The 14,494-nt window shown below is 38.4% G+C and overlaps 1 protein-coding gene across 7 annotated transcripts in view; it reads right to left on the bottom strand.

Moving 5' to 3' along the window:
• The window catches only part of DGLUCY (D-glutamate cyclase), a 50,312-nt gene that overhangs the window by 31,410 nt on the left and 4,408 nt on the right, over window positions 1-14,494 (bottom strand). For 2 of the 7 annotated variants that reach the window (XM_074585517.1, XM_074585515.1), the window contains exon 3: window positions 11,557-11,627. The exons of the other annotated variants lie outside the window; for them this stretch is intronic. The gene's annotated coding sequence lies outside the window, so the exon portion shown is untranslated. The remainder of the gene's footprint in view (window positions 1-11,556; window positions 11,628-14,494) is intronic. 7 annotated transcript variants of the gene reach the window in all.

The following is a 14,494-nucleotide window of genomic DNA, read 5'->3' as shown; positions in this document are numbered from 1 at the left end:
TCAGGAAGTGCAGGTATGTACCAGCTTTGGTAAAAGTTCTGAATGGATCTTGGGTCTGGTTTTAATAAGTAATGCAAAATTGTTAGGTGACATCTTCATTTAGCAGATACCTGCGTGGCACCATTCCAATAGACTTAAGCAGATACACACTCCCTGATTGATTTGGTCCAGCTGATTTGCAAAATATCCCATTACCTAGACAATAATATTTTCAGGAAGGCCAGATTTGGAGGGTGAATATTATTTTTTTTTTTATTCAGAAATTGTGATCCATTGTTGCCAGGTGAAGCTCTAAGTCATTCACCGTTTGTAGAGGCTGTTCTCAGCGCACTAGTTGAGTACGGCTGAGTGGGTGCAGTGAGGTGCTGATCTTTGCTGAGATGACTGGAACAGGACTGGTTCTAAGCCTCATCTTTATAACTGATTGTAAAGAATACGCACTATTTATTTCCCCTGAATCCCACAACTCATGCTAGGAAAAATGCACGTTGTGAGGAACGTTACTGTATCTTGTTGAAAACCCCTGCTGCTCTCAAGAGGCGTACCCTTGACTGTCGTACCACTTAGAGATTCACTAGTTTCTATCTTTAAGCCTTGCCTGATAAAAAAGTTAGTTACTGTATATCAAGGTAACAGTTAAATATTCAATAGTAATGCTTGGAAAAAGTGACCAATACCATCCACCTTTGCCAAATAATCTGCAACTCAACACGAAGCAAGAAAAATGCAGCTCCATACAGGATGTAATAAAGAGGTTGCCTTGTCTTTCAGAGGACTTCTGTGATGGGCAATGTAGCCTCTTTGCATCACCCTGTTGTTTGCATGTCTCAGGCTATTTCTTGTTTCCTCCCTCTTTCTTTTGTCTACAGTGTGCCTCTGTCTCTGTCTTTTTCCTCCCCGAGTTCAGACTTCTGTCTCCACGAGTCCAAGCTGGACTGACCTTCATAGGGCTTGCTTCCTTGGTTTGCCTGGCAGCATCCTTTGGCAATATAGGAATTCAGATGCCTTCTCTCCTCTCACTAGCTCTTTGTAATTTATGTACTTGCTGTATCTCTCAATTGTACCTTAAACTCTCTCTCAATTTTAAGCCTTAAATGAGCTTTTCCTGTTCTCGGTCTGAGACAAAATAATCTACCTTCAGAAATCATAAAACACAATAAATGCACAAATGGTTTCCTAGACTTGTAAGACTCCTCTGAACCTCAATACCTACACCTACACGTAGAGAGACATATACACGCACCTTTTTAATATTACAGATAGCCTTGGATTAAGCATAATTTTTCTAATTATTTCTTCCTTAATTTTTGACAGTGGAAACACCAGCTAGCCTTGCAAAGTTATGTACCTTTACATTAAATTGCTGATTGAGCTATAGTTTATAAAGCACTTTATAAACTGCAGAGCATAATCTCTTTAGAGAAGGAAGTAATTCTGTATCACCTGAGAGCTTTCAGAATGAAAAAGTGAATCTGTAAATTTCGCAGATATTTAAATATGAGCATAGACTCTTTTCAGGCCCACACTGTAAATTATTCATTACCCAAGAAAATGGAAAAATGTCATTTAAGTGTCAGAAAGATTACACTTTGAGATGCGGTGGGTGTGTCCATGCCGCTGTGCTAAACCACGCCAGATAAAAATGAATCAAAAATTTACATAATAACACAAAAGGATTAAAACACCCTTGAGAAGTGTCAGTGGGACTGCTTTGCCTTTACAGGTGTGAGGTAAATTCATGAAATAAAACCAAAACCATATAGTATTTCTGTGGTTTTAAAGATGGACCACCTGAGAATAAATAGCCTGTAAAAAGTACCGCTGGTAAGAGTCAGTTTGAAGACTGCGAAGTAGTTAACACCAGTTTCTGATGCCACAGATTACAGGTTTGTTTCTGCATTGGTATTGATACACTAATAAGAATATGGTTTAATGCAGCGACTTTTCAAAGTGTAATGCAGAGACTTGCTTACAAGGAGCCCAAAGACTCTTACGAAATACAGCCTTGCATTGTTTCTATCACTTTTGTCCTAGTTTCAGTTTAAAGTTTGACAATAAGAATGGGTGATGGCACGTACAGGTTCATTGGCCAAAAAAGTGCAGGGGTCACCATTTAACACTGCTGGGCAGGTTTTTTCAGATACTGTCACACAGACAGCTCACCCAAAGCTACTGCTGCACCAACAGGAACAGCAGGGTAACGTGAAACATGAGCCAGCCCCACAGGCTGCCTTTACTGATACATAATAGAAAGCAATCTGAACTAATTATAATCTAACAAACCCTTTGTGTACTATGCCTTGCCCTAGTATGAGCATGGTTACAGAGGTTTGTTAATGCAAACATGGTTTAAAATGACCTGTTGCTTAATCATCGAGCTGATTTGAAATTCTGCCAAGAGACTTCTGTGAAAAATACAAACCTCTGAAAATTTACTCCATTTGATTTTCCAACCGGGTCTCTCAGTTATACTTGTGATGTTTTATTTGAAGAATCAATTAATGATCCATTTTCTCCCCATCTGCTATGAATCATTTCAAAGCACAGAAGTGCTTCGTGTATCATTCCAAAGAGGAAGTGCTTTGTGTATTTTCAGACAGGGGCTCATGCAGCAAATTAAGATTTAACTTTACACTTGAAATACAGGGCATCTGCCTTTGAAGTTTATGCACCTTTAGATGAGGGCTGCAAATAGAAATTTAAATGAGTTTCCATTAGTGTTCTCTGTGCTGCTTAAAGCAGCTAGCCTATACTCAAGATCCTACAGATTGTGTCAGGATGAGAAACTGATGATAGAATCAATGAATCTTTGATGCAATCTTGTTTACTCGCAAAAAAGACACACAACGTTTATTTGCTCCCAGTATATTAAGAAAAAAACAACAGAAAGCAATTACCAGCAGCCATTTCAGACAGCACAGCCTGTTAGCGTGACATGTCTTGCACAGGCTCCCTGAACTTCCACCACCACGTTTGTATTTTACACTTGACTTCTGCTCTGGGACAAAACAAATTGTTTCTCAGGTGGCGTAATATGGGCAGAGACTAGAGAATAGTTCACAGCGGGGCCCTGCCCTTGCATGGCCACAATCTGTCTAAGACGTCGATTGTTTAGGCTTTTTTATCCTGCAAAGGATGAGGTCTCGCGACTTCATGCACCCTTCCAACCCCTTGGGTCATATCCTAATACCTGCATACCTTGCCCCATCACCTTACAAAAACACAGAACTAACAAGCTTTAGAGCAGCCACCTCATTTACACGCAACTTTGGCAAGATACTGTACACAGATAAGAGGAGATAAGGGCCTTTATCGAGATTTAAAAATGCCACTTTCATGCCTTTGACTTTGCTGAGAGGAATACTCACCAGCTGCAGTAAGAAGAGACAGCAAATGATCTACCAGAGGTTGTTTTCATATAAGATGACAAGAAGCGCTTATTCAACTTCAAGAAATTGAAAAAAAACATGAGGGCGGTATTTAAATATAGTTTCCCAATCTACACTGAGCTACGGATCTTTAGAATTGCTCCACAATTCTCTGGGCTGGGTCCAGCCACCAGTTCTCTGTCTTGGCCTCTTCTGACGCTGAGACAGCCCAAGGGTGCAGGAGGACCTTGCCTGCAGGCCACCAATGCCAGCCTCTCGCCTGCCCTGCGAAGCAGCACTGCCCAGCCAGCAGAGTACTGCACGCTGCAGCCACGGTGATGAGTATTGGCTGGATAAAAAATTCCTGAAGTGAGGAAAATTTTTCTTTCCACTTCTTACTTGTGTAGAATGAAAGTGGAAGTCCAAAGGACAAAGTACAGTGACTTGCATTGCTTTGTTTGCAAGGCAGCAGCCACAGGTGCTTATTTTGATAAGAAAATATGTCCCCGCCTAAGTTACACCCAGTCACGTCATGCACGGTCACAGGGCTGACAAGGTGCCCGTTCCTCCCAAGGAATTCCATCCAGAGGTAAGTAGGTGAGTGATGTTCTGCTCCCTACACACCATAAGATTAGTACCATGCTCCCAAAAAAAAACGTGCCATGCTCCTGCTGTCATGTCATTCAGGCTACTCCCAGGATTACGCCATTTCTTTTAGGTTCACATGTCTGCCAGCAGGTGCTAAGTCACTGCATCCATTGCTCCTCGCTAAGCAATTCTCCTTAGATATGGTCACTAAAGGAATGATTGCAGCCTACGTATTTACACAAAGATAGTGTCCTGGAAATGTGGATGTCTTAGTAGGCGGTGCCTGGGGAACATCCAGTGAATTTTACCTCTCCAAACACTACCAAGCACAAACACCTTTGCCTCCACAAACACCTCTGATAGAGACATACTGACTTTTGTTGTTCCACTGATTCCTTCAGCTCTTAGACCAAGAAGACTGTGAAGAGCTCAAAAGGACAAAGCATCATTTCCCTGATGAAACGCCTGGCTTATGTGGTGCCGTTTGGATAACCAGGTGAATCGGTGGCAGGCTCTGCAGGAATACCTCACTGCAACTGCCAGGAGTAAGTGTAGACAAAGTGCTGTTAGCAACTGTGCTATGTGATGGTGCTCGGACTGCTATTTTATCTTGGAGTATCCACTCTGCGCATATATTAATCTGCGTCAAGGATGCCTGAACAGCTTTGTTCTGCAGCATCCATTCCAACTGGAAAGGCTCCATGAAGTTTCAGACAAGTTACGGCTGCACTACTATGTTTTCATTACTGCATACCTGACAACTATGGTATTACGTGGCAACTATAGTTGTCATGATGATCTGGAAACTGTCCCTTGATGGTCTGTTGGTGCAGCCAGGTACCTGCAAGAGTTCAGGGCCTGACTGGCCAACACTGAGTAAAGCAGCATGATGAAAAGGAATAGTGATAGGCAGTAATATCAATCATCAGACATATGCTCTACGTCTGACAGTGACCGCAATCCCTATGGAGAAGAGAGTGCTGCTTTGTCCCTAGTGAAGATGTCCAAGCTCTAGAAACCACAGATGTTACGCACTTATTTGGTAGACTACATCACAGAGCACATAAATCATCAATGACAATGTTCACCATCAATAACAATGTTCACCAACTTGTGAACAAGTATTTGCAGAGTTAGTGAGTTATAATCCTGGACAGTCAAAGCACCTTGTAAGCACCTTGTAGTGGGAGCCAAATGAAGATCTGTATGTAATTCATAGCTCTTCTTCCCCTGCCTATACTGAGATAATATAAGACTCCATGCCACGTGAACCTTTGAGGACCTCAGCTTGGCAGTAACGTGGAGGATGGAAGACCTCGGATGATGTGGCAGTTCAAGCAAGCAAATGAGAGTGTTGCTACACTGATTGTTCAGTTATCTGTAGGAATCAGGAATGACCTAGTTTTATAGACAAATGGCAATCACACTAACCATGGGAAGAGAGGTTCTGCAAGCGGTGTGTTGGTGCTGCAGAGTACCAACAGTGCCTGAACTCATAACAGTCATTCAAGACCAGCATATGATATAATTCCACTGGGCAACTGTCCTCATCCACCAGAATAATCCTTGACGAAGCAGAGAATGAGCTACCCTATAGCCATATGCTGCAATGGTGCCTACTGTCTAGAAGAAAGATGGGCTTGAACTGAAGCATTGTGTTCTGAAAAGGAAATCCCCTATTACCTTCCACTTTTAAATTGAGGGAAAGGATACAGGCCCTTACCAAACTGTCCCATACAGCCTGACCCCGCAGCATGGGGATGATTCAGATGCAGCCAGTCTATCATGTTAACCTCAGAGCGTCACTGTTGGTGGCAGCAGCACCATGGCTGTGCAGCAAATGCAAGGGAGAAGCTTAGAAATTTTGCTAGGCTTGGGTCCTAACACAGGTCACGTGAAGAATTCATAAATTTCTGGTTGCAGACTAGATCAGGTATCAGATGACTAAATGCTGTCACTCTGTTAGCTAATTCAGCAGCTAATACAATACACTACTCTGTTCAATGCAGTAACAGCAGAGAGAGTGAATATCTCAAACCGCTGCCTTCATCTGCAGTTTCAGCAGAGAACTCAAGATGTTGAAAAAATACACAGTTCACCTCTCTAGCTCATAGAATGCATCCTGAACTTTTACTGCTTTTCCCTGTTTCATGGGTAAATAGAGCAAGACCTGTAGGCCTATCATTGTCATACCTTTTATCACCGTTAAAATACTTTTTTTTAAAGCAGCTTGGTGTTAAAGATATGACTCATAATGCTGCAGCATCAGTTAGCTGACTTGAAAGAGATGTTAATGTCATAATTTTGATTTTCATTACCAACAATAAGAAGGTAAAGGGCTGAAAATGTCTTACAGATCTATCACCTCATTTTATATTTTTAAAATATAAATAAGCTACAGAGGTTGGTGTGCTCTACTTCCACAATTCCATTTTAATACAGATTTGAGCCCATGTTTTGTATAGAAGCAACACAGAACAAAATTTAAGCTGTTTTATTTATTTAGGGTTTTGTTCCCAGATACAGTTGAGCTAATAGGCATAAAACTTTGTCTCAGAGCTTAGAGTTTAAGGACTCAAACCCATAGTACTTCTACGAATACAAGTAACAGAGATAAGTAGATAAGTAGTCCTATTGAGTTCAAGGACAGATGAAGTGCTTAAACATTTGCTGTATTGTACTTCATCTGCGTAAGTGTTTGCATACGAGCCATATACTATACACAGATGTAAGTAAAGAAAGATGTGACAGAAAAGTTAAAAGTAAGGACAAAAGAAGATACAAGCAATACACAGAAGCAATACACATGCTTTTTATAAACACGTGTATGGAACAAGCTAACACCCCCGGTATAATTTAATTAGTTTTGATGAACCATGCAGTTCTGAAACAAGGTTTAGCTCTTTGTCTGCTTAGGAACTATTGATCCTATTTTCTGTGTACGTGCCAGATAATTGCAATAATGTACCTTAAAATTCCATAGCTTCTGTTTAGGAGGTGCTTTAAGATATTAAGTTTTGCATAACCATTTTTGTTCTTGGATTTTTTTTCATGTAACTTACTATATATCCTAAGTATGGAGAGTTTTGTTTTATTTTGTTTTCAAATGGGAAAAGACTCTTGGCTTGTTTGAGCATTGGGTTTTGATCTGGCTTAATTTTCCTCCTTCTCTGAAATGTATCTTCACTTTCCATTACATCATAGTGCTTTAAGAGTTTCATGGTGTGGATTAATGCACAAATAAAGTCCAAATAATTAAAAATATTATTAGAACAGTATTCTCCAGAGGATAGGATTAAAGCTACATCAAGCCCAGTATCTTGACTTTGACAGTGGCCAATAATGCATACACAAGGAAGAGTTTAAAATCAGAGCAAATATTGACAAAACTTAGCTGGTAGATTCTTCCGGCATTCCATGACCCACTGTGGTTCAGGAACTTCGAAGCTAAGGGTGATTTCTTTGTTTGCAGAGGTTAACATAAAAACTGATAGCCAAGTGGACTTTATCCCATATAACTGCAGTTTGCAGCACATCATATGGATTCCAGTAGCTACATCCTAAATTAATTTACTTGGGGAACTGTCTAGATGCAAAAGCCAAGAATCTTGCATGGATTGTTTTATTAGGCTTCCAGTTCCAAAGCTAACATATTTAAAAGTAACAAAACTATCTTTATATTAGAATGCAATCTACAAACACAGACATTCCTTTAATCCTAATTCCATAAATATATATCCTCTTGAGACAAGCATCTTAGAAGAGTGTTCCAAATACAATTAATTAGCTATTACCAGTAATATCTTCTCCCAAAGAAGGGTAAGACTACACAGTATATGCAATGAAAAAAGACAAGACATTAAAAGCACTCCGCAGCTTGCATTAATGTGCTCCAAATCTAAATGTACAATTAAAATAGAGCATTCACATTTGTAAACACTAAACTGTGAAAAATCTATGGGATTTGTCTCCAAAAGATTAGTCAAATGTGTGGGGTTTTGATTGTGGGGGAAAGGGAGTAGTGAGTTTGGCTGAAACATAGGCCTATTTAGCTAGCTTCTCTTTTAATATAATTACTGTGCAAACACATTTTTGGGACCACCTAGAATTTTGAAAATGGAGTGAGTATCCAGGATCAGCATTTCTGGACCAAAAAAGACAAATCCGCAAAACAGGTAATTGCTTGGCTACTTGGAAATAAAAACAAACAAACAAAAATCATATACAGCAGGATATATTGCATGATATATCATTATATCATACCTATCAGGGAGTATTTTTAATAATAGGTGAAGACGGAAATTTATCATTTGAATATAGGCTGAAGGTGTTTCTTACCACAGAAAGAAGAGAGGGGATTTTAATCAGCTCAAAGGAAGGTGAACAGGCTTCAGTTACTAGAACCTGCTACAATTTCCAGTCAGGCTGATGGAGCAGTAGAGGACTGCTATTAAAAAAATAGTTACTACTACTAAAACATTTGAAAAGATGATGGTAGCTAACGACTTTCAAACTCCATTCTCTCCATTTTCCCTAACGGAAATCTTTTCTCCATTCTCATACTACTTGTCTTTGTAAATTAACTGACTTTGACATTGGCAGTTTGCTATACAAGGCTAATTTTAAATCTCTTAAGCACTTCAAACTGCAGATATGTGATATATACAATCATTGTGTCCATGGGAAAACTGTCACAAATAATGCAAGTTCACTGGAGCATGAAATACAAGACTGGAAAGAAGTGAGACTTTCTTGCTTGACATCAAAAATATAGTTTACCAGAAGGCATATAAAAGAATATGAAACAATATGTAAAAATTAGCAAGTCTGTGTCCTCCTGATCAAACAATAAACATGCTTTTTTTTTTTTCCCCATTTACTGGAAAGTTTAAAAACTAAGCATTCTGAGTAGATCCAGCTTCCGTTTGGAAAATATTACACAATATTTTCCAGTCCTTTTGAAGAAGGAAAGCATTGCAATCAGTACATGCTTTCAAACTCTAGGCAAAAAAAGTGTGCATATATATATATTTAATATATATGCATTCATTCCATCGCTGATCATATAAAGCAAACTGTTTTCAATTACAGAGAGTTATTTCAAGACTGCATAAATTTAACAGAATAAAAGACAGTCCCAAATGGGTATCTTATAGTTTAAAGAATAGAATGATCTGTATGTGAGTTTTCCATGGTTACTAGAGTATACGAAAGAAAATATGCAAAACAAAGTATATTAAGCAGGCATTGTTTAGGATATAATCTATGTATATTAAAAATAGCTAAGAATATTAACAGACATTGGGTTCACGAGCTCTGCCGAAGCCATACAACTCAAATGTCTGTCATAAACAGGAACAGAGAGGCTACCATGCTTATAGATGGCCCATTTTGTTCCCTATAGACATGTATTTTTGATGGACCACCAACTTCTGATCTTTAGAGTAACTATCAGCTTCAGTGAAAAAGTCAAAGTTTTCCCAGTTCTCAGTTGTGCTCTAAGGGCTTCCATCACAGCGCATTAATGAGAAATTGGTGGTGGGGCCGGGGGGGGCACCTTTCTGTTCTGGGTCTGGCTTCCCGGCTACAGCAAGAGCTCTTCAGCATTAAAGAAGTAATTCTGTTACTTTGGTATTTGCTATCCAAAAGCAATTACTTTATCTTATGTATAAAGAGATGTCATCTCTTACCTGCACTGAACAGTGCAGGTCCTATGACTAAAACCATAAGCGTATGTCTCTCAATTTAAACTTCTGCTTGAAAACAACCTCAGCACCACCTATAAAAGATCATTTAGAATTAATTCATTAGATCTTTTTTGTAATAAATCAGAATAGATCTTTTTGTTATAAATCAGAATACCTTTGTGGCTTCTTTGAAACAGCCTATGAATGTTGTAGGTAGCTTGACTGCTGGGATATTTACTGTATGAAGATGTGGATTTAACAGGTAGATGCAAGAACAGCAAAAAAACAGGAAAGACAAGAGATAAGCCTCTCTTAAGTAAATAGCTAAAGATTAGCAGTGAACATTCTATGAACGGGGGATGGTAAGATTATTAATCAGATGGGTAGGCAGACTTTCTTCAAATGTTTTGGTTTTATCATTATGCTAGACAAGGCTCTGTTTTAATAAGACTACATGATTTCTGTATTTGTCACTTTTAAGAATCTCAGCAGGAATGAAGTTTCCAAACCCGAACAGAACAACCGAATGAATAGGGCCCAAACTGACTGAATTGTAGCCCAAAGTTTCGACTATATAAGAAGATGCACTGTGAAGCTTCAACCCAGAAAGGTAAAAGCATTAAAAGGAAGAGACGAGCGATGATGTGCAACTATGACAGTAACATCCCTGACTCTCTCACTGAAGACAAGTGAACGCTGCTGCTCCTGTAGCAGAAGCAGGGAGTGGGGGGAAGGCTGCTCTCCTGGGGCCTGTAGGTGGGTGAGAGAAGGCAGTTACTTCTGCAGAGAAAAAGAGGCACTGGGAAGATTAGGCAACCGGTGCCTTACAGGAGGAATGATTACTTTTTCATGGGATATCTGAAGTCAGAAAGGGTACATAAAAGGCTACAGAAAGCACGGTCCTGCTCTGGCTTGAAACACAAGATTAAATAAAGGATTAACACTCGCTCTGGGTTTGACAAAAGCAGGGAGAGACGCATGATTTTTGCAGAAATCCCTTTCACCTCCTCCCTATATATCCATCAAAGGATAGCGCTCCATGACTGCAGTGGGTTCATGTCCAATCCTGAACGATTTATAATTCTGTTGCTTTAGTACTTGCTATCCAAAAGCAATTATTTTATTGTATGTATAAACCAAACCAGGACCTCATGCTTGTCCACTGTCTTCAATCACAAAGCTTTCTAAAGAAAAATACTGTCACACAGTGGAACAATTTAACCAATTTATTATCTAAAGACTTAGGAAAATAATGGAAAACATCTCACAGCAACTCACTACCACTCAAACCCAAATGCTTTGGTGGGAAGACATCATAAGGCCATGCTGCAGATATATGTTACTCAGAAAACAAGTGATTAAGTTGAATTCATATCCTAACTTCTCTGCATATTACAAGTAATTCTAAGAATCTGTGGGGTTTGCCTCATTTGACTTCCCATTTTGAAGATGCATCTCACTAGCATTGTAGGAAGGTAACACTGAGTCCAATGGGAAGCAAATCACTTACTACAGAGTTTCTGTAATGACACAGTGGATTTGGTGTAATAAAATATGGTTGAATAGGAATGTGTTCTTTTGAAGCTGGAGAAATATGTGATATTAGCGTAAATCTTCATTAAATCCCAGAAAATGCTGGGGGGGGGCGGGGGGGCTGGGGGTTGAAGTAGCTCAGTGTTAATGGGCTATTTACAATGTCAATAATCTGCACTGCTGTGATGTTGCTCATCAATATGTTAACAAGCAGTCACAACAGAAAAGTAACTTTCAATGTGACACATTGTAAGGAGCAGGTTGCCAAACCTCACTCTTAGCCAGACTTAATAAATGACAGACACAGGAAAACTGCTTAATGGGACATTTTGCATAGAAGTCTAACACTTCAGAGAAAACGCAAATCCTGAGGAACTTACAAAAGAAGTGTAAAATGCCTTTTGACCAACTGGGGTTTTGATATCCTCTTGAAAGACTGTCACAGCAAGCACTTTAAATGAGAAGAGAAAAGAAGTGTATTGAAACTGATGGTTCTAACATCTGAATAACCTAGGTTTCCCCCTGTAAGCCCTTTACCTAAGAAAAATGAAAGAAATGAGGCTGTGCAAGGATTACTGAAATCTCAAAGAACTGCTAGTACATAACCTCTACCTACAGCAAATATTTTACTGGCCATTTTGAGGCAGGGGGACTTCTGCTTCACATTATGAGTTTGCCTATGAAATAGGGGCAGATCCAATAAATGCATGGAGGACATAAAAGGCAGCAATTATTTGCTCTCTTTTTTAACTAAATCATTATGGGGCATCACATGAAACCAGCAAATAGCAAAGTTAAAGCAAACACATGGAGGTCTTTATTTATAGTCTGCGTAGTTAAACCTTAGAAGTTTCTTACCACGGTTTGTTGTGACACTACACAGCTGCTAACGGCCAGCCCTGGGGACCGGATGCTGAGCCAGACATACCCTAGGTTGTATCCTATCTCTCAATAAATCAGTACGGGATGAAAAATTTAAGAAAAACAGTAATGAAATTATAGAATTGCTGAGCACCAGTTACCAGTTAGCTCTAGTCCCAAGTCATACAGTTTACAGTGCCAATGTCAACTATGCAACTTCCGTTAAAACCCCCCATTTTTTTAGACATACTGAAAATTTGTAATTTGTTATTATAGATACTGGTTTTACTACATGATTTTTCACAGTAGTATGTTATTTCTGGTTTGTGTTTGTGTAATCATGTTTATCTACTGTTTTTATAATCCATTTTAATTTTTTTTTTATTCTTTAAAATTAAGGGTAATCTTTCAAATCTTTCCTCAAAACATTTTCCCGGTCCTTTAATTTTTTTTTTTAGTTGTAATGCTGCTTATATTAAATCATATTGTATTTTATTATATTATATAATATTATACTACACTACATTAAGAGATGCCTTCCAATCACCTGATATAGTACTTGAAACTAATGGGAGTTTTCGTATTTTTTCTGAGGAGCTCCAAGTTCTGTCCAAACTCCAAGAGATATACCACCTAAGTCTGGAATATAATTCTCTTAATTTATCCGCCTGTTTCAGGACTTTCTTTTCTGTTATTTCAATTCATGGGAGCATCATATCTTTTTAAATTTAAAAGAGTAGGTTCAAAATCAATAACCATACAACTTTCGTCAAGGTAAAGGGAAAACGAAAAAAGGAATCTCTGCAACATTGTTCACTTTGTTAAATCTCTTTTTTGCTCTATGGTAATTTAACAGATGCAATATCTTTAAATACATCAGTAGAAAAAAAGTTGTGGAAATTAAGTTATTAGTTTTCATTTACGCTTTTCAAAAACTCCCTTTCCCCCTTCATTTTATGTGGCACTTTTTTCCCTTACCTCCTTTTCAGTAGGCTCTCTTTAAGAACTACAATGCATACCTTTAAGCTCTGCCATTTAATAACTTTTTTTCTCATGTTTTTGCTTCCTTCTGTGGGGGTGGAAAGCAGATGCATGGCTTCTGCAACTATCAGGATGTATCATGGTCTCCATGCTGAGTTACAAGTTTTAATTTCCTCATCTCTAGCTTTCAGATCATCTTGATTGGCTTCTCCTTTCTAAAGTCCCTTTCTCCAGAGTTTACAGCCAATTTTAAAAATAGTGAGAATTCACATGTGAGTCTTCTGAAAAGGATTTTGTGTTTAATTACACTGCAGTCGGTATTACTCAGAGGTTTAATGAAACCATTATGTAGAACAGCCCTCTGTGTTTCTTCCAACAAATTTGAAAATAATTTCAAATTATTACGAGTGAGTGAGGATTAGGATCCAAAAGTCTATTATTTGTATTAACTAGAAATTCCATCTCTGCCTAGCTTTAACATTTTAGCAGATCAGAAATTGAAATAAACCCCTATTTCTGTTTTAATACATAGTGCTGCTTCCTTTCCCCTCTGGACAGTGTTCATTCATTTTCCTTTTCCTCATCAGAAACCAAGTAATGTAACAAATATTTTTATAGTTTCTTTTTTATAGCCATGTAGATTTTTAACAATTAAACTTTTGAAAGTGTTGCTGGGAATAGTAGTTGTAACTGTACTGTAACTGAAGAAAAAATAAATGAATTTTCAGTGAAAAAATGAATACTAACTGAAACAGGACTTAAGTTTAATCAAAGATGTAACCCTAGAATCAGTAAAACATCTTCACTTATTTGCACTCTTTCAAGAAATGATCCATTTCCTGACAGAGTTGTACCACTTCCGTTAAGAGAATTATTAGGTTTGGATGCTTAGCATAACTTCCCCTTTCATGGTAAGACATTCAGTGGTTTTAGAGAGATAAAACTGTTGGCCAGAGCGGTTTCATACAAAAATTCTTTAAACAGCAAAGTTACCTACCCGGTCTACTTTTCTGACAGTTACCAAGCACAAAATGTTAAATTGCAAATTTAAAAAAAAAAAAATATCACAGATACTATATGTAAAGTAGAAACTAGAAACAATACTGTACTAAAATCTCACACAAAAGCTGTTTCATGTCATGACTGTCTTTCACTGGGAGTCCTTCCCTAAATTCATTTCTTGGTTTCCAAAATTTGATCTTCTTTTTCCCTTGCTGTGCAAGTGTTCTCCGTGGAGTGATTAAGGGGAACATTTTGTATCATCTGGCTTTCCAACATTTGTACTTTGAAAATAACACCTATTTCTGTAACAATTCAATGACCATAAGAAAGCGACAGACGCCTCCAACTTTAGCTCCATAGAAACTACATTTTTCATATGCAGCTCCCCTTCAGAAAGAAAGTAAATTAAGTACCTCGAAACTGTAAAGCAATGACACCCTGGAAGTATGCAGCTACAGCACTCATTTTTTTCTT

Source organism: Larus michahellis, chromosome 4, assembly GCF_964199755.1.
Source record: "Larus michahellis chromosome 4, bLarMic1.1, whole genome shotgun sequence".
Taxonomy (NCBI): domain Eukaryota; kingdom Metazoa; phylum Chordata; class Aves; order Charadriiformes; family Laridae; genus Larus; species Larus michahellis.
Note: the sequence above shows the minus strand (reverse complement) of the source record. Positions and strands in the feature narration are given on the sequence as shown.